Source organism: Cibotium barometz, chromosome 52 (genome assembly GCF_041138505.1).
Source record: "Cibotium barometz isolate CiBa-2024 chromosome 52, ASM4113850v1, whole genome shotgun sequence".
Classification (NCBI taxonomy): domain Eukaryota; kingdom Viridiplantae; phylum Streptophyta; class Polypodiopsida; order Cyatheales; family Cibotiaceae; genus Cibotium; species Cibotium barometz.
The window spans coordinates 24,007,382-24,009,149 of NC_141097.1; the positions used below are offsets into that span (position 1 = coordinate 24,007,382).

The window sequence follows — 1,768 nt, forward strand, 5'->3', positions numbered from 1 at the left end:
GAGGCTAGTGAGAGAAATTTGTGATAGCTGGCACCTTGGTTTCAGGTGGAACAGGACTGCCATTCTTTCCTTACAGGAAATGGCAGAGGATTACCTAGAGAAGTACTTTGAAGATGCAATGCTTGTAGCAGCCCATGCTCACAGGGTAACTCTGATGGCCAAGGACTTCAACACATTGTCCAGAGTGAGGTGGAGGTATGACAAGCTGGTCCATCCTGTGGAATGGCAGGACATAAAAATGAGAGACATATTATTAATTCCACCTACAAGGAAATTGAAGGCAGACAAGGTGAAGGTTGTTGAAGTGACCCACTCAATGAGCACCAGAGGGAAAGCTGCTTATGAGGAGTCACTGAAGCAGCAAATAGAGGAATCCAAGTCTGCTATAAATGTGGAGACTGTACAGATGGAGCTACAGATACAGAGAAGGTTGCAGGAGCTGGGCCCTAACATAGTTGTCCATATTGAAGATGATTTTTCAGAGAATAATTTTGACTTGACAAGAGCATGCTTGGCAGCATTGGCTCATAAGAATGAGTATTGCTCAGATACTATCATTCTTGCAATGCTCTAGTAAGTGTCTTTTATTTTACATTTGTTTGCAAAACAATCCTTATTGTACCTCCTCCCTTACACCTTACCTTAATTATTGTTTTGTCCAATGTAGCATGATGAGAAGCTGGCTGAACCATGCTGTACAGCATACAGTTTATATTATTGATCCTGCAATTTCCTTCAAGTTGAGAGATCCAAAGGAAACTCCCATGGATATTTCCAATTGGTTCAGACACTGTGATTTTGATCATGTTGATATTTTGCTACTTCCATACCATAACAAGTATGTGTGTGGCTGCTTCTTTTGGGATTTTCCTTCAAGATTGAGTACTCTTGTAGCCTTTGATTTCTTAATGCTTTTTTCCTTATGCAGTGACCACTGGAGCTTTGCTTCTATTGACATCCAGCAGAAGCAATGCTTTTTATTCAACTCTCTTAGAAACACACACAGAGAGGTTAAATTGTAAGTGGTTTGTGTGCTATTTTTAACTTTAAACTTCATTATTTGGATTTAATGCACACTAACTGAATTATATGTATTGCAGTTGTATTAGAAGACTTCTAGATGCATTGGATCAGTGTCCTCCTAATGTCAATCTTTTGGATTCAATAGAGCCAATAGATTTAGAGGTAGAAAGTTGCTCCCTCTACTGATGTCTATTTCATGCTATGCCTTTGAACTTATTGAATAATTTTATTTTGTTCAGACATTAACAGTTTCTAACATATCTTTCCAACTATCCAGACACCACAACAAGATGATTCAAGTAGCTGTGGTGGCTGGAGAGTGCTGATTAGTGCCAAATATATACTTTCAAGCTATTTTGAGATAGGACAGCCAGAGCTTGTAAGAAAAAATAATTTTCATTTAGCTTCAAAAAATTTGATATTGGTACAAAGTGTTCTAAATCATCATATCTCATTGCAGATGAGAGAAGATAGCTTCAACTCGAGCTATGTGTATAGTTTCAGAGCTGATATAATTTGGAAGTTTTTGAAGTATGCCTTCCCCAAACCTATTGTACCAGCTACTCTCGAGTTAGGTGAGAGCTCTAAAGTCCGAGAAGGTGTCATACACCTTGATGACACAGATGATGCAGATGTGGTGCCACAAGAACAAAGACCTAGTGCTGATGAGGAGAAGCCACAAGAACAAGGACCTGTTGCTGCTGATGTTATTGAGGAAATGATGGAGCAACAGCAAACAGATGCT

The 1,768-nt window shown here is 39.1% G+C and overlaps 1 long non-coding RNA gene across 1 annotated transcript; it reads left to right on the top strand.

Annotated features, from left to right (window-relative positions):
• Positions 1 to 926: 926 nt before the first annotated feature.
• Positions 927 to 1,408, top strand: LOC147608978 (uncharacterized). Its single transcript, XR_015264367.1, has 3 exons — positions 927 to 1,018; positions 1,101 to 1,185; positions 1,301 to 1,408. It is a non-coding gene; the product is annotated as an uncharacterized LOC147608978 (long non-coding RNA).
• Positions 1,409 to 1,768: the final 360 nt, after the last annotated feature.